The sequence below is a fragment of the Stegodyphus dumicola genome, chromosome 12 (assembly GCF_044657685.1).
Source record: "Stegodyphus dumicola isolate Sdum_Otavi_A_Nest chromosome 12, ASM4465768v1".
In the NCBI taxonomy this organism is placed as follows: Eukaryota; Metazoa; Arthropoda; class Arachnida; order Araneae; family Eresidae; genus Stegodyphus; species Stegodyphus dumicola.
Window position 1 is genome coordinate 53,632,779 of NC_140779.1, and position 24,598 is coordinate 53,657,376.

The following is a 24,598-nucleotide window of genomic DNA, read 5'->3' on the forward strand; positions in this document are numbered from 1 at the left end:
AGTGAGACATGTGGATTATTAAGAATGAATATATAACCATTTAGTAAAGGAAAAATAAAAACGTCAGTAAAGGCAAAAATTAAAAATTATAAAAAATCTGAAAGGTTTTAGATTTTATATTACTCCCGAAGAGACTTTTTTTTTTTTTAAAGTTTTTGTGTGTTACCTTTATTTATTAAATATCATATCCTTCGCACTTAAATCATAAAATTCAATTCAATAACAATATCGTAAATAATTAATTTAAAAAGAGCATATCTTTAGAAATTCCGATACACAGTCGTGCGTGCGTTGGAGGTGATTTTATTTCCCGTACAGTGTTGTCATTGCTCGCTTTAAAATCGCTAAGTTTGTAAATCAAAAATTCGTTACAGTTTTGCAAAATATGAAATAGATAATAAAACAAAATCAAATTCTAAATTTGGGCTTCCAGATGTCCATATTAAAATGGAGGACTACGTTATTCAAAATTTGATGCTTTCAGGTACCTTTTTTTTTCCATAGAAAGATACATACATTCATGCAGATTCTTCATTCTTTAACTTCTTTAAATATAATGCAAGGCTCTAATATCTGGTGATAATAATTTAAAAAGGAAACTGACATTTATAGAGAACTGACGTAAAATGCCAAGACGAAATTAATAGCCCTTCTGGGCTAACACTGAAATGAAGAATATTTTAAGATTAATTGTAATATACCTGTGATGGCGTATTCAACGATTATTATTAAAAAATTATATATCAGAAAGAGGAAGAGGACATACGAAAGCCTGTGATTCAGAAATTAATTTGGATTACCATTAACCCCATGCTCTTTGAAAGAAAACATTTATGATAAGATTTCTAAAACAATTTGAAAGAGTAGCAGCTTCGGACCAGCGCACCTACAAGAAGTTTTGCAGAAGCTTTTCTTCCAACAGTTCGGGGTAAAAACATTTAATTTCTACTTACAATTTAAGGATATCTTAGAATTTTCTTTATGAATTTTAAATAACACAAACTAGATGCAGATTCCAGCTGCACGTTTTAGTTAAGGAGTTTAAGACATTGGTTTCTAAAAATTTTTAATCTGAGTTTTTAAATTAATCTGGAAAATTTTCTCAGCTTTAAATGAGCAAAAAGTTTCTCTTTAAATTCACTTCAGATGCTTTCCAGGTATACAAATGAACTTATCTCTTCCAGCTTCTAATATTTATATTTTTGAGAACACATAAATATATTTTTTAAGCTTTCGTTATGCTATTACAAACCTCTTTGAAATAAATACAGTAAAAAATTTTCTCTCTAATTTGTAAGTGCACAGAAAAATAAGAAGAACGAAACATTTAAGAGCTTCATTTGTTTACAAATACTAAAAACAAATATGGCAATTAATTGTAATTAGTTATTTCCACCTTTTCTTCCCTCCCCAGCGGTGGCTGAATCTATCTACTACATCATTTACCTTCGAAAATTACAAATATCAGATGTCAAAATCCTCCCATTCTCAAAGGGAAATAACTTTACATATTAACATGCCAGTTTTAGTTGCAAATAGATAATTTTTTAGAACAATTCTTAACTGATGTTAATTGAGAGGAGTGTCAATTAAACGCACAATGATTGATAGCTCCTTTTAACTATTTGCCTTTCCTGTCAAATATAGCTAATAAAATTCGTAAACTATTTTTTTTTCGTATATAAAAGACCAGAAAATAAATTTTTTGAATGAAAAATATTTCTTTTGACTCTTTTATTCCACACGGTTTGTATTTTATCGGGCCCACTTTTCTGTCTTAGTAATTAATCATCTTTCTAAAAAGAATTTTCAATATTTATAATCACAACATTAATATAATTCCGTTGCATTTGCAGATGAATGAATCAAATCGTATTTGTTGAGTTTGGTTTATTAGATTATAGCAAGACATTCGAGAGCTATCTGTCTAAAGAGAGGGATGCCTTCTTGAAGGACAGTCTAAGGAAAACTGATTCGTATACACATACACATAGGGAAAGCCACAAAAACGCTCTTGCAGCCGGCCTGTTCACAGGATTCGAACCTTGAACCGAATTACCAGTATTCATTGACTTTACCGCTCAGCTGCTGGTTAACCCCAAATGGTATGGAATCACAGAAATATATATAATTTGTTCTGACTAGAATATATCATTTTTATCGGAATATGTATATATTTTAGAATCAGTTACACAAAGACCCAAAAGAAGAAATTTGTGAAACTAAGTTTTACCGGTAAAACCTAGGATTTACCAAAATTCGGACTTTTGCAATAACACACATATATATATGTACTTTCAAAGATCTAGAAAATATTAAGGAGCTGTAAACGAGGGTGTTATTTCTGAAATGATCAGACTAATGATTTATCCTTAGCTGCCTTTTATGATATAACTTTGTGCAGCATTTTAAATTAGTTGTGATAAGCTTTGTTCCTTTTGCCTTTTGCATTGAAGTGCTGATCTGTATGTTAGCATATGAAACAATTTGCGTTATTTTTACTTACGATAAATCAGCTGATTTTTCATTTTGCTATTCGCGAATAATTTTTGAGTTTCTTCTGTCCAATTGAATTCATTAAAAAATTAAAAAAAAAGGTTAGAGGGAGAAAATACAGCATCTTGAATTACACGTTTGTTTGTTTCCTTTTTGTATGAAATTTACATTATGTAGTATTGCTATGAGCACGGTGCACGTATTTTTATAGTAAGCTAATTATACTCAACAAAATCAATAAATGTCTGAAAACAGCCTAACTGACAAATTTAAGCATAAGATAATTTTTAGAGCATTACACCAATTCTGGTAAAATTTGACTGTCTTCCAAACCTAGATATCTTATTTTCCTTCTCCCACTGGTTTTATTCTGTTCAAAAACTGCTTTTAAAAAAAAGTTTTTTGGAGAATTTAAAGCTGATAAAAAATGCATTACAGTAAGATTATGAGCGCATAGAATTCTGTAAATTTCCTACATGAAACTTAACTCGTGACAATACTGTATGCTAATATGGTATAATAAGTTATTTACACATGCAATGTTTATGGCTCCCATACGTCGTAAAAATGTTGAATAGAGAGCCCATTTGAGTGATTCTAAAGGTATCGAAATTATTTGAAAAACTTGATTCTTTTTTTAACTCAGAATAACTTTACATTTCTAAACCTAGTATCATTTATACAACTGCAGAAGATACTGTTCCACGGTAAATTTTAAAGCAATACTTTTGAAAACTTTAAAAAAAAAAATTCTTAATCACGAAAAATGAATATATACAGTTTTTATCCCTTTTTTTCCCTTTTGTTTCATAGGATTCAAACAATAAATGTATAGGCTTAAGAATTTTGTTCTATCTTCAAACTTTTGAATTTTAAATTACATGTTGAATGCTTTTGTTGATTTTATTAACACTTCAATTCTGAATTTTAGTAAAGAAGCATAAGGCCGTTTTCAGTAATAATGAAAAAAGTTAGTTTTAAAAAAACGTTTAACCCTGTTTTAGCCCAAAGGGACAATTTGGCCAGAAGGCCTATTAATTTCGTTTTCGCAAAATTGCGTTGGTTCACTATAAACAGCGTTTCACGTTTCAAATTGTTGCCACCAAATACTAGAGCCCTGAATATATTTAAAGAAAGTAAACAATGAAGAATCTGCATGAATGTATGTATGCTTGTGAGACTGTATATCGGAAATTTTAAAGATATGCTCAATTTAAAATATTTTACGATATTTTGTTAAAAGGAATTTTATGGTTCAAGTGCGAAGAACATAATATTCAATAAATAAAGGTAACACACAAAACGTTAAGAAAACGTTCCTTTAGGTGTAATTTTTTAATAATTTAACTCATACTTTAGTGAATTTTTATCTTTTAGAATTAGATTATCATGTTCCTGAAATGCTGAAATAAAGAAACTGCATTATTTTTCATTTGTTACTCATGCACTTCTCAAAATACGGTGCAAAAACTAAAATCCAAGTTAAAAATCTGATAAATTTCAAAATGCATGGTAGTCATCTAACGTAACGAAGACATTCTTCTACTTTTGAATCCCGAATCAAAGATATCAAAATTCACTTTTTTGTAAAGCACTAACATTTTATTTTGTTGTTTAATTTTGTTGTGAATAGTACATACTATTCAGTTTTATACTTGATAAAAATTAGTGTTTTCATCTTACATTTGGCTGCAAAGACTAAAATTCACACAGCCATAAAATCAGTACCTATTAGTCCCTTCTCAGGACTGATAAGACTCAGGACTGATAAGACTTTTCTAAAGAGTTTGCTATACTTTACCATTTGCATAAATGATAACAAATTACTCGTTGGCAAACTGTGCCTGCTTTTTATAAGAAATAAAAAAGTCGCTTGAGTGATGGAGCATGAAATAAAATTCACGCCTTATCTTTATTGGAACATCCGAAGCACGTTTTCATACGAAATATCAGAGTAAGTTATCTAAATGTGGGGTAACTATTCTTCAACGTGAGCATATCAGGTACTTTGTAAGAAGCCTATGTTTCAAAGATAAGAAATTAGAGGTAAAATGCATTCTAAAATTGCTGTGAAATATAATTTAAAGAATGTAGTGTTGATAGTTACAATCAGGGAACTAACATTTGTAAGGAATAAATCTAATCTTATAAAATAAATGTCACATTGCGAGCTAATTACAACGAACAGATTACAGATTTAAACCCCTTTGAGAGTACCCTTTTAAAACAATATTTTTCATATTTCTTTTACTTATGAGAACATGATATGATTTTCCAAATCAATAAATTAATTTATAAAGCGACGTAAAATAAGCATTTTATAAACAGAATTTTAATATAAATTTAGCTTAACCTAAAAAAGTTCTGAAGTAAATTAGCTAAACAGAGCTTTAAAGAAATAGAGCTTGTATTACAATTCGTATACAAACTCTATATATAAGCTCTATTCCCCTCCCCCACCGAAAAAAAGTCTGAAAAACGAAAAGATAAGCCTAATGTAATTTTAAATCAAATGCTCAGGTTAAAAATTCGATCATAAAGTAGTATCTAGGATCTTCGCTTTATTTTTATTTATTTATTTATTTATTTTATTATTTTAGCCCAACCCAAAGGGCTACTAGTCTCAAAGCAGCATTTTACATCGATTTACTTTCTGTGTTGACTCACTTTTCAAACCATTGCCACCAAATAATATCGCCATGTATTTATTATATTTAAAGAAACTAAATAATGAAGAATCTGCATGAATGTTTCTCGCATTTTGGAAAAACAATGGTACAAAGAGCCACCAAAATTTGAATAAACATAGTCCTTAAACCGAACATGGGCACCTGGAAGTCCGAATTTGGAATTTGCTTTATTATCTATTTCAAATTTTGTAAAACTTTAACGAATCTTTGACTAACAAACTCAACGATTTCAAAACGAGCAATGGCAACACTCTATGGAAAAAAAAAAAAAAAAAAAAAAAATTAGCTCCAGCGCGCGAAATTGTGTATCGGCAATTCTAAAGATATGCTGCTTTTAAATATTTTGTGATATTGCTGTTGAAATGAATTTTATGTAACTTAAGTGCGAAGAGCATGATATTTAATAAATAAAGGTAATACACAAAGTGTTAAAAAAATACGCTCTTTTGGGCGTAATATAAAATCTGAAAACTTTTCTTTTCTTTCCGCCTGCTTGTAGCTGGAATTTCTTATTAAACCCAGCTGCCCTAGTTTTCATATGATGCTATCCTCTATCTTTCCGCGCTTTTTCTAGAACTCCAAGTTCTCGAGTGCATACGCGTGCCTAGCTTTTGAGTATGTGCAGGCCAAGAAAGAAATGTAAATAAAAAGTTTAGAATGTGGGTACTTACCGCAGAGTGCTCCTCTAGAAATTGATAAGACAGCCTCCACGTCCTACAACTTGATGACTACATTTGGATCAAACAGGACACAAAGTAGCTCAGACTTACAGCTGAAAGGATCATCGGCTGTCTCGCGAGTGATGGGAACACTAACTATAACCAGCCAATGGCCTTTTCACGGGGTACCCCCACCCTGGAATGGTCCAGGGCATGTGTCCGGGACAAGGGGGAGCGATAAATTTATCACTCTTTTCGTATGGACCATCCGGTGCGCCATTTTGGTCGTGAACCTGGTTATATGACTTCGACCTCGGTTTAGTGGCGAGGCTGAGAGCGATTGCGTGTAAGCTGCCATAAACCCAATTGATCATGCAATAAACAAGCAATAAAATTTTACATATCTCGTGTCGGGGTCTCGGGACACTTGTAGCTCTCGCACTGCTTTCGGTCGATTTAAGTGGTTTTGAATGACTCCCTGGAACAATCTTTAAGTACTTTTTCCTGACAGGGAAATTTCAAACTTGGGACGTTTTAAGAACTCTTTTAAGACACATTTACTATATCAAGGAAGAAGAGAATCCGCGGGAATGAGTTCTTTGATATAGAGACTTCTCTTCAAGTTTCACTTTTTTTTATAGTATGCATACATATATATTGTATAAACATATATGTTGCGACGTATTCATGTAAAGCACACTCATAAAGTTGTACTCTTAATCTTATCGACAAAGGATAATGTAAAAATGCAGAATATTTCATTCACATGTTTCAAAGTTATTTTCAGGTCAAAAAAAATTTGATTAAAATTTTTAGTTAAGCTCATTTTATTTCTCACCTTTATATTGATAGCTAATAGTATTATCATCTTTAAAATCAATTTTTTACTTTCACTTTTAACAAGCTAAGGTTATTATTTCAGCTTATAACTTTTTAATTTGTGCAGGATTAAAGTGCCAAAAAAGATAAACATATTTACGCAGCAAGTTAATTCATTTTACTCATGCAACTTACATGTCGACATTTCATCAAATTTACTGCTTTTTTATTTTCTTAAGGGCGGAATTATGTAAATTAAGTTACAGGTCACCTCAGTTGTGTAACCTGAAAACGCCTTTGCAAAACAACTCATTTAGTCAGGAAATGTTTGTTAGCTTTCCATATTAGGTTAGAATTTGCTAAGAATCATAAGTAAATTTCCAAAGACTTTAATGCTGAAAGAAATATTTGGACTGCTTTTTTATTTTGTTTTGTTTCGTTAAAATGAGAAACAAATAAGGAAATAAATTTTAATATCTGATAAAGTAGGAAAAACTAGCCAGCCATCTTTGATCGATGGGGAATTTTTGTTTGTTAATTACTCTAGACAGAATGACTTCTACAATAGAATCTTATATTATCAGAATGGTTTTTTAACTAATGAACGACTCTAAAAATAAGATAAAAGTATCTATCGACTGCAACACTTTAAATAAATATTATCATGCCCGGAAGAAACTGATTTAGGAGTATTAACATGAAAACGTTGCTCCTGAATGAAGGAAAATCAAGTCGTGATACAGACTATTATGACACTCGACTCTTAATTAAGTTTATACAAACTAAGCATCATTTTTATATATGAAACTGCATTGTTCAGCGGGAAAAATAAAAAGTTTAAAATGTTTTTACAAGTAGCAAATATTTTTGCTAAGTTGAAAAAGTATTTAATAATACCATTAACCAACTCATGTCAATATGAACTACCTGGGAAGATACATCTTCGTGGGAAAAGTTTCTGAAAGAAATCTGAATGAATAAATGATTAGCATAAAACCCTCTGGGGCTGTCAGCCTCATTAGAAATGCCTTAGTTGAAAATCTTTAAATAAGGGTATAATTCATATTCCCATGACACATGGAAACAAATCTTAAAAATCCAAATGGAAATAACTATTTATGTGATATAGAAGAGATGAACTACCAGTTTTCAGCGCTTTATGCTTCCGATCAGTGGCGGTTCTTGATTCTGATATTGTACGTACTTATTGCATGGAAAAGGTAACAAAATCCATCTACCTGACTAATTTTCTTTGGCGTCGAAATGGAGATGAAAATGTTTAAATGCCTATTGATGAAATGGAGAGAGAGAGAAGAACGGGAGGGGGCCAAAGTTTTTATAGTACACGCTAATAAATTTTTACTTAGGAATTTATTTATTAAACTTTTACGTAATATACCATTTAGAACAACTTTAATACACTATTCATAAAATTTTAAGTTCTTTAGTTAAATTAAGAAATTAAAATATTCAATGTATTCTGTGAATATTTATTTAATGCAACTTAGTTGATTAAATTAGCTGACAGGTCCCTGATAGTTAAATAAGAGTTTTCAGAAGGAAAATTCATTGTTTTCTAGGTGAAAACAAATTGACTCATTTGTTTCTTAAAGATGAAGATTTAAGATATAAGACTTTCAAGTTAAGAGACTTAAAATATACGGTCCCCTTTTTAAGATATAGAGGAAATATAAGAGGAAATTTTAGAAAATATTCTTTTTTTTTTTTTTTTTTTTTGAAGAAGTATTTAGAAGAATAAACAAAATTTACAGAAAATAAAAATAAATAAAAAGAAAATCGAAAAGGATTCAGATTTTAAATTACGTCCAAAGGGCCGTTTTTTTAACATTTTGTCTGTTACCTTTATTTATTAAATATCGCGTTCTCCGCACTGATATCGCAAAATAGTTTGAGCATATCTTTAGAATTTCTGATAAAATGTTTTTTCTGTACAACGTTGCCATTGCTCGCTTTGAAATCCTTGAGTTTGTTAATCAAAAATTCGTTAAAAGTTTTATAAAATATAAAATCGATCATAAAGCAAATACCAAATTTCAAATTTGGTCTTCCACATGCCCATATTCGCAGTAGGATTACATCATTCAAAATTCGATGACTCTATGTACCGTTGTTTTATCACAATGCGAGAAATATACATACATTTATGCGGATTTTCCATTATTTAGTTTCTTCTTTATAATGCAGGACTCTAACATTTGATGGCAACAGTTTCAAAAGTGAAACTGACATTTATAGTGAACCAACGCAAAATCGCAAAACAAAAACAATAGTCCTTCAGGGCCAAAGCCCCTTTGTACTAAATATAATTTTTAGTTATTTGTTAAGACAAATACCCAATTAATATGCTACATTAACATTTTAAAAAATTACATTATTTTTAACATTTTATAATAAATATATAATTAACATTTAATAAGAAAATATCTAACTAAAATTGTAAAGAAAAATGTATTATTAAAACTAACGAGTTATTGTTTAAAATACTTAATTTGTTACTTAATGATTACAAATTTTCATGAACCTGAAAGCGTCAAAATTTTACACATGACATGATTTGAAACAAAGTGGAAAGAACTCAGTCGTTGGTACAACTATTGCCATTTCACATGGCAAAACTTTAAAATATATTTTGAAGTTAAAAAAAGTAGCATCTACTGTTGATTAATCTGAAAAACTTGCTTATTAGCTTTATCTAAATAAAATGCGCAGTTTTACTGTTTCGCATTTATATATCTTTAATGCAGAAATTCTACGTAAAAAATCCGTAAATTGAAGAGAGATGCGAATTTAAATTCGTTCTTTTAGATCCAGTGATAATGTTTTCTAGTACTGTTTGTTAGCATTCGGTTACCTTCTGAAAATATATGCACTCGAGAGTTAATATTTTAAGGGAAAACTGATATTGTTTAATGCCGGTTTCGAACTGTTTTTCCAGTCTAGAAATCGGGGAAGCTTATTATTCATTAAAATCTGGTATCATTCCAGCTGTTTTCTGTGACGACTTAAAGCTAGATTCTTTTAACTAACAAGAAAATTATTAGCCCAAACGGACAATTTGCCCAGAAGGGCTATTAATTTCCTTTTGGCATTTTGCGTTGGTTCACCATAAATGTCGGTTCACTTTTCAGATTGTTGCCACCAAATATTAGAGCCGTGTATTATATTTAAAGAAATTAAATAATGAAGAATCTGCATGAATGTACGTATCTTTCTGGCACTGTGAAAAAACAACGGTACCTAGAGACATCAAATTTTGAATAACGTAGTCCTCCATTCGAATATCAGCATCTGGAAGCCCAAATTTGGAATTTGGTTTATTATCTATTTCATATTTTGTCAAATATTTAAGAACTTTTCATTAACAAACTCAACGATTTCGAAGTGAGCAATGGCAACACTCACTGTACGGGGAAAAAAAGAATTTATCTCCAGGATGCGAGACCGTGTTATCGCAAATTCTAAAGGTACGCTCTTTTAAATATTTTGCTGTTGTCATTGCTGTTGAAATGAATTTAATGGTTTAAGTGCGACGAACATGATATTGAATAAGTAAAGGTAACTCAGAGAACGTTTAAAAACGACCCTTTGGGCGTAATATAAAATCTGAAAGCTTTCAGATTTTTCTTATTTATCTTTTTATTAAAATCTATGGGCATAAACTTGTGCTGTTTAAATAATTAAATGCATTACTGCGTAGTGAAAATAGTATATTGTTCAATAACAGTTCTATACAGCTAAAGTAACCGCTAACAGCTCAAAATATAACTGACAACTATTAGAAATCTGCATTATCAAGCGCTTACAATGATGGAGACAACTTGCATTAATTTGTTTAAAATCTTTCAAATTTGTATCGTAATTTAATGATCTCTGATGCTGTCAAATGGACATGAGTTTATTTTATGAAATTATTTAAAAAGATAATGCGTAACGAATTGCAAGTTCTTGCTTGTCTTCCCAGAGGAAATGCAGAAAGTCAGCCCAACTTCGATACAGCTGCGCGGAGTTTCATTGGGTTTCAACCGGCTTCCTTAGGTGGGTTCCACTGGCCGCCTTGTTGGCGCCGCGCCATTTTGAGGCGGGTTGAGGACGCCTTCCAGACGGGCTCACGCCCAGAACCAATTGCACACTTGCCGTCGCTTTCTGGGGAAAAAAAAAGGCCCTTAGATTTTTTTTAAAGAAATGTGTGCTTAATATTCATGAACAGAACTTAGTTCATAAATTTTAAACGAACTGATCGATGTTCATAAGCTTTAAAATCGGAATTTGTACAATGAAATTAAAATATATGAGCCAATAGCGTAGCATAAATATTTTCGACAGCCAAGCTTCCAGTTTTTGTTCATTAATTCATGATAAATTATTTTATTTTCCGTTGATAATTAATTCAGTGGTATTCAAAATGTTAAAAATAATTGATTCAAACAGCAAAGGCAGATATTTAAATGTTTAAAAGTCTCCCAATTAAAATTTTGTTTATTATTACAAAAATTTGTAATTGCTTAGTGTGTGTAAATGGATTAAGTCCTTATGTTTAAATTATAATTTTTTTTTTCAATTTTTATATGTAAATTCCAAATTTTACTTAGTTCTCTCTAGTATTTTTATATATGTATGTATGAATATCGTTAGTTTTTTACTAAAAAACAAATTACAACTTATTAAATCAAAAAGTACAATAATTTTTCAGTGTTTCTCAATCAATGACAAAAATTATTTTAAGAAATATTAATTAATATTTTGCTCAATATTTTCTTCAAAATTTCAGTTGTTTGAACTCAAAAGTTCAGTTTACATGTTTACAAACGCTAAAGACAAATATGTTGTATTAAAAAATGCACAGCTATGTTATCTGAAAAATTTTCAGCAATCTTTCAGCCATTGAAAAGTGTTTCACATTTTCCAAATTTTTGGTAAGCCGTTGAAGCAAAACGAGGCAATTACTTTATATATGCACACTTACCGTATTACTAGCAGAATAGTCGCATCTTCGTCCCCCCCCCCGAAAAAAAGTGCGACTGTTAGTAGTAAATACGGTGTTTATCTATTTGTTTGTTTTACGGACAGAATAAACACGATTTAATATGACATTCATTTCCTTAAAATGAATCAAGAGAACTATTATCCTTCCTTTAATAATAATTTTTATTGATCTGGATCAAGACATAAACCAAATGTATCCATAAAATTATGACATTATTAACCATAAAATTGTATACATTTTTAGAGTATTCTTTTATGTATGTTTTAAACATGGAATGACCGAATAATTAGTAGCTATGAAAAAGAATTTTAGTGTATACATATCAAGTTTAAAATTGAATTATATCAATTCCCCTATTTAATGACAATTTTCAACAACCGGTTAACAATTGTTGAAACTGGATTTTGAATAGATATTTTTTAAAGGTTACTACCGGGCTAGCTCGCCAGATAAGCGGGCTACAGCCAAAGTAAATTTTTTAAATTTTATGTACACATGAAAAGAAAGTTAAAAAAAAAAAAATAAATCAGTATAAATGAAATCAGTTCTTTCTTTCCAACCAACAACCACTTCGTAAATAATTTTTTTATTGCCAAACCAGGAAACAAAAACTTTTGACACTTCATGTTAATGCATATACATGTAACGTAATGATTTAAATTTAATCTAATATAACAATTTTTTGTCAATATCAATAAAAACATTAACTTGACGATAACATATCGTATCAGTTAGCCTATCCTGAAACAAAAAAGTTACCAATAGCTGCTATTTATTTCAAATGCTGACATTAACGAACCTTTTCGACATACAATGACGTCACATGCAATTGCGTGCTTTCTTCAGAGTCACAATATGACGTTATATATATAATAATTATTTGTTTAATGTTTGGCAATGCTATTTTAATTTCACATTTTGTAAAAAATTTTTTTATTAACGAATTCTACGACTTGAATGCGAGTAGTGGCAACACTTTTCGAAATAAAGCAGATTTTGATCTCCAGCGTGCGAGATTGTTGCCACTTTAAAAAATGGGGGTGAAATTTAGTGTTTTCAGAGTTTTTTTACTAATATCGCGTCTGAATAATGGTTGAAATGGCTTCTCACGAATTTTTGGAATCCGGGGGGGAGGGTACCTCTTTTGAAACTCAGCTCCCCGCCGTTGCGGAGGAGAAATGGCACAAACAAACAGACCCACGCTCTCAGATTTTAATAGTATGCGTATGCATTATTAAACAATTTCTTTTTAGTAATATATGAAAAAATTATATTAAGAAGAAATTTTTTATGCCAGTGTTCCAACTAACTCAAACTCACTGTACTATATATAGATATTACAATTTTACAAAATAAAAATTGTTTTACCAGAAAAGGATTAGTCTATCCTGAAATTTGAAAAAGCTATTGGGAAACACATATTTTTTAACAAATAAATGACAGAATTAGCCAGACTTATCCTTTAAACAAGCTTCAAAATAAGCACTAAATTTTTTTTTCAAATTTTTTTAAAAATTTAAATTCTTTTTTAAAACACGAAAGACAAACTGTAAATTAATTATTCATCGTTTAATGTCCCAATTAGACTTATCAGGGGTAATTAATTAAACATTAAAAAAGGGCAATTAAGTAGTTCTGAATACACGTTTCATCCTTTTTGACTATTTGAGTGAACAGAGCTGAGTGACTATTTGAGTGAGTGAAGTGAGACTATTTGAGTGAAATATTATACAAACATTTTTTACAAAAACCAACCCCCATATATACATATATGCATATACAAATGATTATATTTATGTTAAATGTATTTTATAACATTTGCATTTATTATAAAATTAATATCTCCCAGAAAATGAATTTCTATAATTTCATATTATCTTCTAAAATAAAGAATCACTTATGCATAAATATTTAATGCAATAATTATTGAATTTAATGTTTCTGCTATATAATATATTAAGACGGCTTTTATAGTTAATAACACTTCTAATCTATATTGAGAGAAAATGAGCCCAACATAAAACAGCAACGAAATAAAAATGGTAACAATTAGTATATTGCATGATAAGAAAACATTCCACAACATTTCCTGACGAATAAAGACAGAAGAAAGAAAAATGAAACGAATTAGCCATCAATTCCACTATTTTTCTTCCATTTTCCTAAAAAGCTTAATGGCAACTCCATTCAACAGCGCCAGAAGCAAAGCGGTGTAAAAGGGGGCAGCAGGCAGAGGTAATTACACCACGTTCTCTCATTGGTTGAGAAGTTTTACTAATTATGCTGTAACTCAGGTTATGGAAAATGCTCAGAATGGACAAAAAGAAAGAATTGAGGAAGAGGAAAGGGAAAGGGAGTGACGGAAAAAAAAAAAAAAAAAAAAAAAAAGGAAGACGAAAAGAATGAGGGGTCAGGATTATATTTAGCGGCTTTTGTAGCCGGTTCTATAAATTATAAACAGCGTGTCAATTTGCGTGCGTAGACTATGTTACTTGTCAAGTTGACGGCTTGTTCGGCTACAAGCGATAAGTAGGCTTTTTCGGTAATGGGTCTGGAAAAAAAGATATCTACATTATACCGAGTGCGTGACCAACGCACTAAGCATGATTTAAAGTAGTTTTTCCGGGAAAACATTCCGAGACTGTCGACTATTAGGAGGATCGGCCGACCATTAATTCAGTCCTGCAATCTCTTTGATTACTGACACAGACCAGATCTGATTGTAGCCGGCTGTTATAATTATGGGAGACTTAATTGAGGCATCTGGGGAATGATAATGTCTATGCAGATGCTTCTATAATATTTGACTTTTATTTGTCCAGAAATTAATATTTGAGTTCCATCTTAATATGGCTGGTAAAAAAATATATTTAATAAACTAGCGGAATTGTCAAACTTTTTAAATTTTTAAACTATGCAAAATATTATATAACAGACAGGGCTTTAACTTATTTATGCTTAATTTCAAAAGATCTAAGTTAAACTTGATTAAAATGGCAAAAATTTTTACGCACTAGTTAAGTATAGTTAATTACCGTATTTAACTCGCGTAATAGTGGCAACCCCGTTAAGCAGAAAAAATCGTCAAAATGTACAATATTTTGTAGTAGATTTCCCCGCATAATAGTCCCACCTACCTAGACTTTCACAATGAAAAGTTGGCAAAAAAAGGGCGACTATTACGCGAGTAAACACGGTAATTGATTTATGGGCGGTTTCTTCTGAGACTTTAATTCTTAGCAACTAAGAACTTTCTTAAAATAAAACTATCCTATGGACGAATATTCGGTAAAATTGGCATTATTTATTATTAGAATCAATTATAAGTATCACTTTGGCAGAATGAAACTCAGCAGCGTCTAAAGCAACCAGCGGTTTTAATCCCTCGACCATTGGTAGGGCCTTAGGTGTTTTAATACATATGAATTGAAATAGTGCCAAACATGTTTTCTAACTATAAATATTCAAATTAGAGCACATCCCTTGCTACGATAATGCAAAAGTACCTTGCATAGTTTCGATCAAATACTGAGGAGAGAGAAAATAATTTTTAAAAATTAGTACATGAAATTATTTTGATGCATAAAAGATCTGTGCCGCCCCTTTGATACAGTAAAGTTTTTTTTTTTTTTCTTCTTTTCTTTTTCATGCTTTATGATTCATTCTTATACGGGTTTAAAATTATGTGCTATTTAAATTTTTTTTCTATGGTTACCCGCTGTATTTTTATAAACCAATGCTCAAGCCGATGTATGTGTTGAAGTTCCTGCACAAAAATTAAGAATGATAAGCAACTATTAAAAATTACAGTAATATATGAGCTTGTCATAAGCTTGTCAGAGCATAATATGGAAACTAATCCCAATATTGATTGTGGCCTTCCAATTTGACAAACGATAAAAAATGCAACTTGCTGCTACCAAGATAGATATTCGGAGAAAAAGACCGAAGAAGAAAAATGTGTTGACATCGATATACTTTTTAGAGAATAAAAAATTAATTAATAAAAACACGCATGTTTACAAATACGCATGTTTACAAATAGACATACGAGTTTATTAGTCGCGTTTTATTTCCCGAAAAACAAGAAGGAAACAAAAATTTCTTTTTGAATCAATAATCATTTTTTGTGTGCATTAGTTCCTCGATAATCCCGGTTTGAAACAACTTGGGATACTAGCGGAATCGATTATACGGACTACGTTAGGTATTAATTGTATGCATATTTTGTCCATTACGTCCTCTTAAGAAAAGATAATGTATTTAACAACTCATAACATTGGTTACGTATATAAATATAAGCTGCGCGATCAGAATGGTCACGTCCAAGATAAAAGGATAAGATTCGAATGCCGAGTAAGCATTATGATTGTAGGTTTTGTACGTTTCAGCAGTCATTTGAAACTCCTGAAATGAAAATCCTTTCGAGGACCGGTGTTAGAAGAGGATGGAGGACAAAAACCTTTGCGTTGAGTTTATTTGGATGCTTAAGACTGTGATGGAACTACGCAATGGCAGCATCATTGTTCAACCTGGTGACCAAGCATAGATGTTAATATTGTTGCGAAATGCTGGTGAGATAGCTAATCGGCAGGCTTAGGGCTGCCAGAAATTGGCAAGTTGAGGGAAAATTGCCCATTTGGCGATATTCTTAGCGGCTTTCTTGGGAATATTCTTGAAGCTATATATACCCCGCTTGTACGGGGAGATACATCCCTTGTACGGAGAGTCTTGAATTCAGAGATTGGCTTGATAGCAATCGACTAAGTCTGGAGCTGTACTTAATGCTTTGCCCTGAAGCTGTCTTCACTGTTATAGCCTGAAGGCCTGTTGCTGAATGTTTCAATGTATTTGATATAGTGTTTCGACGAGTGTAACCTTGTCTTTCGAACTGTCCTGTATAATAGTGCTTACTGGTAAACTGTGTTTTGACTCTTCATCAAATGTTGTCGTCAATTACTCTAAATCCACGAATCCGTAGAACGCAACAATATGTTGGCTGTCCTGTGACTAAATGCTAGGATTGGGAATAAAAAGCAACAGCAAAAACGAAAAATAAATTAATTTATAAATACCTGAAAAAAAGCATGAACACTATTATGCTTTTGGTATTTTAGTAGTGAATGCACTTGGTGTTTATATAATTGTTTTTCCAATGGCGAGCACTTGCCTATAACGGCATTAGCCACTTGGACACCCCTAAGGCCAGAAGTGGTGGCCATTTTATTGTGGAGGCAGTTAACAGAGGGCCACCGTTACCTCCTATGAAGGGACAGATAATTTTACATCCATTCCTTCTCCGGGATTCAAACCCGGGCCCTTCGGTATCGCAGTCAGGCTTCCCTAACCACTATACCGTCTGGGCGACTCGTGTTTATGTAATTTATAAAGGAATTTTAATTCTTTTCATGAAAGAAATTTATTTCTCATGAAAAATAATAAATAAACATCATTTATTATGGATGCTTTTTAAAAATCTCAAAAGAAAACTTAGTTGTAATAAAAGCAACCCAGTTCATCAAGCTTTCAGATTTTATTCATATTCTACCAGATAGTGACTGATTATTTTTTCTCCCCTCCCCTGCAAAAATCGTTTGTGCATTTTCATGTCACCAGCTATTACGTGTGTGCTTCCATATCTCCGGTCACCATCTTATCTCTAAACATCATTTCAGAGGGTAGAAGATTATGTCTCCATTACAGAGGCAGACAACAATGGTTTTCTGCTTTCTCTAAGTCATGACAGTTGTTGAAGGAAATAAGAGGATTTATTTATTATTTTCTATGATTATTGTACCTCGAGGTTTGCAATTTCAACTGGATATTTAACAGAATTTCATCCTCTGCGACAAATCTTGCCTGAAATTCTGAAACCTCTGCCATTGTATTAAGTTGAGTTTGAGCCAATTGCATCACAAGTTCTCAAGCATGAGAGGTACAAGGACAAGTGATCGAACTCTGATTTTTAATTTATATCATCGTCTGCATATCAGGAATGGAACAATTGGAACAATAAATACGAGACAGAGATGTCATTTTGATAGCATCGAAAGAGAAGTGTAAAAAAAAGATTCAAAAAAAAAAAAAAAAATCTAAAACTTCCTCGTATTGGTGGCGATACGCGTAAATCAAATCCTCGCTGCACAATTTAATACCACAAAATAGATAATAATATGCGAAGAGTTTCGGATGCCTGGGAAGATTTTATTTATATTTTGCTGGATTTTACTTTTTGGCATGGTTCAAATGTCATGTCTGTAACGTATAAATTTAATCCCGGTAATTTTTGAACCAATAAATTCGTGAAAGAAATTAGGAGATATCTAGGCAAGAATATATTGCTGTTGCATTCACTAAGTAAACTACCGTGTAAAGGAACATAACCCAGAGGTCATGCGTTCAAAAAATAATCGAGCTGCAAGGCAGAATCAAGGATTGAAGCTGAAGCTCTTGAATTCTTTTATAAGATAAGGGATAAATATTATGTTTGCTTTCTGTACTTTTTACATTTATTACTCTCTCAAGAGTTTTCTACATTTTCTAATAAAATTTATTTAATACTATTTATTTATTTATTATTATTATCATTTATTTATTTCAAGCAATTTATAACTTTTAGCTATAATTGCAAATTTTGTTGGGTATTTTTTAGAAGGGGAGTATGAGGACCCAGTATGGTAATTTTTACTGGATTTTTCTACGCTAGAAATTTAAATAACTTGGAATGTAATTGCTATATGGAGCACTTCATAATTCTAATAACCTAAACGACATGTTTTGGTGATATTATGTGCACTTATTTGCATTATACGTTAAAAAATATTAACCTTTTGATCTGGGTGATGAAATGTGTAATTAAATTGTCATCACGAAACGAATGTTAAAATAACATACAAATGAAAATACGTATGTATATGTATGTAAGAAGAAAATTAAAATAAATAAGTAAATATATCAATTAATTAATTACGCCCAAAGAGGTGTTTTTTAATGTTTTGCATGTTAACTTATTAAATATCATATTATTTGCACTTAAACCATAAAATTCAATTCAACAGCAGTATCACAAAATGATACATAGTCTCGCGCGTTGGGGATAATTTTCTTTTTGTTTTCGTACAGTGTTGCCATTGCTCGCTTTGAAATCGTTGAGTTTGTTAACAAAAAATTCTTTAGTATTTTATAAAGTATGGAAGAGAAAATAGAAAAACAAATTCCAGATTCCAAATTTGGGCTTCCAGATGGCCATATTTGAGTGGAGGGCTACGATATTCAGAATTTGATGTCTCTAGGTACCGTTGTTTTTTCACAGTGTGAGAAAGATACATACATTCATGCAGATTCTTCATTATTTAACTTCCTTAACTATAATGCAGGGCCCTACTATTTGGTGGTAACAATTTGAAAAGTGAAACGCCATAAAATGGCAAAACGAAATTAATAGCCCTTCTTGGCTAACACCCTTTGGGCTAAAAAAAATCTCGTCGTAATTATTTAATAATTATTTATTAGTCCATTTGTAGGAGATATCCAGGCAAGAAAATATCGGTGCTGCTTTATGATTCTCTTCTACCCCTCTTGATTCTTTTTAGAATTGACATACGTAAATGTTCAACAATTCTTTTGTAATATTAGAAGGATTACATAATAATAAAAATAACTGGCAGCAAAAAATTTTTAAACGATAAAAGCATCGGGGGGAGGTCGTAGATGACCATTTCTGAACGTGACCAGAGACATAAATATTACATATATTTAATAATATTCATAAATATTACATATATAGACCAGAGACATAAATATTATCTGAACATTATCTGTTATAACATGAACATTATCTTTTTACACTGACAGCTTCAAGCAAAAAGCAAAATAATATGGAATCGTGGGTGGTCGTCTTAGAGATGGTTCACGATATTTGACTGCTACTAAACACTATTTTAAAAATTAAAATGGATATAAGCAGTTACTCCGGAATTATTGAATAAGTCAGGATCCACTTATTCAAATTACGCTACTTGATGAGAGTAATAACTCATCAGAACTATTGAGGAGTTTCAAGAGCGTTTGAAATCTCTAATTTGCTGGATTAGTGTGAGAGTTCATTATAATAACGTTGTCTTTACAAAGGAAATCGGAAAATTTTGAGTCGTAAACAAAGCAAAGCGAAGCAAGCTTTTCCATAAATTAATACGAAAATCTGAAATTCATAACAGGAAATTTTCAAATGATTTAAAGCTTTAAATGATCACTAATCAGAAACTCTCGGAGAATTAATTCTTTATAATCCTGATTTAACCCATCATTAGCCGCGGAGGTTAAAATATTAAAGCTAAGCTTCCGGACATCGCTTTTATTGAGGACTTGTAAAAGCCGAAGAAGCCGATCGCTTAGCAACCGAGCCCAAATTTGTCAACGTGTCTTAATTAGGGGGGGGAAGCAATGCCCGATCCTTCTACTTGATACCTGAATTTTCGATTTCCATTACAGCGTTTGGGCATCTCATTGGCGGTGTGCTAATTCCGAGCTAATACAGGTGCGCCGGTTTCCTGTTTGGCCTAATACCGTAATTTATAGGTCCGTATGCTCATGCCGTTTATTACGTCGAACTCGGATCGCGAAAGGAGCATTTTATAGCGGAGCTAGAAAACAGCTCTTACATATTTATAGAAACATCGCGGAGCCATAAAGCAAGCGGAAAGCTTGCGCGCACTCGTCATCGGCAATTTATCTACGGATTCATAAAAGATCCGATAAAAAATTCTTTAGGTTAAATGAGTGAGAATTAATGCGGTATAAAGTTACTCTGCCGTGCGTCGACGACGAGCGAAACATACAAATACGCAGTCGTAATTTTATAAGTTTCGTGCGGTTTTTCTGTTTGTAACTAATCACCATGCTGAGATAGTAAGAATACATCTGAATCTTGATTAAGCAGTGTTTAGGAGATGGAAAGCATAAACATCTGTTTCCGTTTGTTACAACAGTTTTATGAATTTTTATGGTATAAGTCTCAACGATTATTTGTACAAGTGAATTAATTGTATCTTTATCGTTTAAAGCAGAATGAAGGGAATATAAATATAAGGTCATAAAATTTGATCACATGTTAATGAAATTTAATTTCCTGTATTTGTTTTACATTAAATAACGAAATTACTGTGAAATCCCACTTAAAATCCTGTTTCATTTAAGGTGGAAGAGAAAAACGATTCTGAATTTAAGAATGAGATTGTTATTAATTATTTTTAAGCTACACTAATAAAACAAATAGATATAATAACCGTATTAATGTTGTTAAAATTTTACAAGGAATTTATGCATAATAGTTAAGTAATATTTAAAATTAGGCAAAACAATAAGCTTCGATTATCATATTTTTAAATAAAACTTTGCCCATTTCGAGGGCTATAAGATATGTCTTTTTTTTTTCGCCTTTTTTTTAACCCAAATGGGCGTTAGCCCAGAAGGGCTATTAATCTCGAAATGGCATTTTGCATTCGGTTCACTATAAACATCCGTTTCACTTTTCAAATCGTTGCCATCAAATATTATCGCTCTGTATTATATTTAAAGAAATTACGTAATGAAGAATCTGCATGAATGTCTGTATGTGTCTTACAGTGCGAAAATCAACGGTATCTAGAGCCAACCAATTTTGAATAACGTAGTCATGCACCCGAATATCGGCACCTGAAAGCCCCGAATTTGGAATTTGTTTTATTGCTATTTCAAATTTTGTAAAGCTTTAACGAGTTCATTGATTAACGAATTCAACTATTTCAAAGAGAAAAATGGCAACACTGTACTGGAAAAAAAAATTATCTCAAATTCTGAAGATATGCTGTTTTTGAATATTTTATGATATCGCTGTTGAAATGAATTTTATGTGGTTTAATTGCGAAGAGCATGATAGTTAATAAATAAAGGTAACACGGAAAACATTAAAAAAAATCTTTTGAGAGTCATATAAAGTCTAAAAGCTTTCCGATTTTTTTTTTTTTTTTTGTAATGACATGTTTTTCGGTCCAGTTTGCTAAATAATCAACTTCTTAAACAAAATATGTTTCAAATCGTATCAATTAAGAATTCATTTGCAATGCAAATGGAAGGAAAATATGTTAAGAAACACTGCATTTTATTAAGCTAAGGATACGAGCTAATCTTTCAAAACCGTAAAAGTGTTTGAATTTGTTAAAAAAATGCTCGAACTGAAAATTCAAACTTTTTCCCACTACATGTTTTTATTAAAGCTTTCATCCTGTCTCTGATGTGCGGATTAAGAAATTAAAATGCAGTTCTGAGCTGTAAAGAGCATTTTTGCCTTTGATAGCAGTTAAAGCGGCATTTGAAATTCAATGAAATATCCCGAAAAAGGATAACTTATATATATATATATATATATATATATATATATATATAATATTTTAAGGGTAATATTTTTCTTAATTATATTTTTCATTAATATGTAAAATTTTAATTAGAATTTCTATATAACAATATGACTTTTGTTAAGAGAAAAATTAATACACTTCTGCTTATGGGGGGAAGCTTCATATTCTTTGCTATTAAAGGACGAACAAAAACATCATTTAAGTAAAATATGGCTTTAAATATTAAAAAAATAATAAAAACCTTTTATTAACTAATATAACGATGCAAATTGTAACAGAAGTTATCAAATTTATCGCATATAAATTAAATATGCTTTAGTTTACATCACTACACAAACACTAAACATATAAATTATTTAGAAATTTGTGTATTGCTTTCAAATCGCTCGGTTTGCTAAGCTATTACTGGTTAGTTAAATTTGAAAGAAAAACTAAAGATCTTATGCTCTGCCAAAGGGCAACTCTCGGGCATGTGCAACATAAATTAAAAAATCTTTTGCTCCTCACAGAGGCAAGCCTTGGCAAGGGAATTAAATAATGTATACATTGCCATGTAACATTAGCGTAATATTTTTAAATTTTGATAAAATTTTGAAAAGATTCCGCAAAGTATTTTTAACGTCATAAATAAATCCGCGACTAATTTAACAATTCTTCTGTACTGATTTGCGAATATATATTTGATTGGAAAACTCATACGAGTTTTAAAAAAAATTAAAGATACTTCGACTTCAATGCCGTTTATGTTACCTCCTCCTTCTTATTTATTCCTTATGGTATACAAAGCTGCAGTAATTGGGCATTATTAGTAATGAAGTATGACTCTTATCCATTTGAAATACATTCATGTTTCTCAAAATGTTATAAATCTATCATAAGTCTTTCCTCATTTAGAAATTTCTTAAAACTTTTATGCACATTACATACGACTGCATCTTTGTCCACCATACGTATTTTTTCAAAAATTAATGTAATACTGTTCAAAGTTTGTTTCACATCAGTTCGCGACAGATGGAGATGAAATGGTTATAAACGAAAAGATCCTTTCGTCCCTCCCGACCCATACCAGACGATATAAATAGAAGACTGAAAAGCGGACGTTAAATGAACAGCCATAAAAGTGATGAAGAATTGGTGGCGTCGGCTAAAACATTAAGAGAAACTCATACATCTTCCTCGACTTTCTCCCAGTATCCTGGGAAGACACATCCAAACGAGCATCAGCAATTCTCACTGAGATTCCAGTCAAAGGCGATTACGTCTTTCCCTAAAATAAATAAGTTCTGGAAAAGGGATGAGGAGGAGGAGGAAAGGGAATAAAAGGGGCAGAGGAAAAAGAAAGCACTGAAAATGAGAACTTCTCAAGAAAGCAGCTGAAGAGAAAGTTTTATTCCATAGGAAGGTTATAATGTCACGTTCGGTCGTGGAGGACAACACTTCCTCTCGCTTTTTCAATCATAGAAAGCAGAGGAAAAAGTTTTTTCTTCATTTCCCGAAAGTTGGGAGTTCTCAATTATTCATTGCCGATGTCAGGCTATCCGGGAAAAGGGGGACCAGGCTCAAATAGAGACCCTGCTTATGTGGAAGGTCATCGGTGGTTTGAGAAGTGTAACGTTATCTTCCCAAAAAGGTAATTTCAAAGACCAGTAAGCCAACTGAGTTCCACTATACGAGAATCAGGCCTTAAAAATAGACAGTATTATGTTACGCCATAAAAGATGTTTATAGATGCACTTGTGTTTTTAAGTGCTGCTTGCTACAGGTTTCTTCTGTCGTTGGGTAAGATATGGCAGTCATCGTAGACAAGGTTCCAGGAGAAGATTCTTTTCCGCTATTTGCTTTAAGAAATCTTTTATGGGACAATGTTCTTCTTAACACTGTTTGAATGAATGTGTCTTTGAAAGGTCTTTTGAGGCTTCTAAAATTTATTATGAGCAAAAATAAAACCTTTAGTACATACGAAGAACAACATTTTATATCTCAGAGGTATTTGGAAACACACTAGGCTAATTTCGGCAAGTTCTGTCTAAAAGATAAATATATGTAGCATGATTTAAATGAACCATTATACATCCCCTTAACACATTTTTACGAGATTTATCGCCTTACATAAAATACGACCTGTAATTTGAGAATGGTATAGTGTTGATTTATGTTTTAAGCAAATAAATTCGCGTGTTAGCCCACGCTGGGTATTTTCAAATTTAATGTAATAAACTCTCTCTAAGATGGCCGCTCTAAGGTTTAGATAACAAATATCTTCTGTAGAAGGGGTCAGCTTAGAGAGGTGATTGATAACCATTACTGATGTTTATTTATGTTTTTCAGATGTACTTGCCACTTTCAAAGAAGGTCATCAACGATAGGAAATTTCATACATTCCATGAAACCGGTTGACTCATAACATTTTGTTGCTTTATATCAATAAATTTAACAGATGATAAAACTTTGTTTTTCTTTCCCTCAATGTAAATTTTCTGTGTGCCAAACTTTCTAATGAAGTTACATCATCGCCAAAAAAACTTATATTTGCGA

The 24,598-nt window shown here is 31.5% G+C and overlaps 2 long non-coding RNA genes across 2 annotated transcripts in view; one reads left to right on the forward strand and one right to left on the reverse strand.

Moving 5' to 3' along the window:
• Nucleotides 1-24,598, forward strand: part of LOC146993566 (uncharacterized) — a 117,141-nt gene that overhangs the window by 12,142 nt on the left and 80,401 nt on the right. The window lies entirely within an intron of this gene.
• The window catches only part of LOC146993567 (uncharacterized), a 62,979-nt gene continuing 48,805 nt past the window's right edge, over nt 10,425-24,598 (reverse strand). Inside the window, exon 3 of the long non-coding RNA XR_015044332.1 lies at nt 10,425-10,828. This is a non-coding gene — a long non-coding RNA (uncharacterized LOC146993567). The remainder of the gene's footprint in view (nt 10,829-24,598) is intronic.